The 270-nt window shown below is 23.3% G+C and overlaps 1 protein-coding gene across 2 annotated transcripts in view; it reads right to left on the reverse strand.

The window, feature by feature from the left end:
• Positions 1 to 270, reverse strand: part of LOC107648211 (protein CHUP1, chloroplastic-like) — a 5694-nt gene that overhangs the window by 1058 nt on the left and 4366 nt on the right. The gene's annotated exons all lie outside the window — the stretch shown is intronic.

Below are 270 nucleotides of genomic sequence, written 5' to 3' on the forward strand. Positions count from 1 at the left end.
GTCTTAAAACAACTATACTTTTCCATAACAAAATATTCAAAATTCAAGACCTTTGGCTAAGTAAACACAGCTGATGTCAGCTGAGCTATGTGTTCAATGGTATTATTAAAATGGAGTTCTTTGTGGTGAAGAGTGAAATTGAATGAAAAGTGAAGATTGTAACTAAATTTTTGCATTGTAAATCTTGTTTTTTTTTTAAATATATTTTATTAATAAAATAAATAATTTTCAATTTTTATCCAATTAAATTTTTTCTATAGTATTATTCTT

The sequence above is a fragment of the Arachis ipaensis genome, chromosome B06 (genome assembly GCF_000816755.2).
Source record: "Arachis ipaensis cultivar K30076 chromosome B06, Araip1.1, whole genome shotgun sequence".
Taxonomy (NCBI): Eukaryota; Viridiplantae; Streptophyta; class Magnoliopsida; order Fabales; family Fabaceae; genus Arachis; species Arachis ipaensis.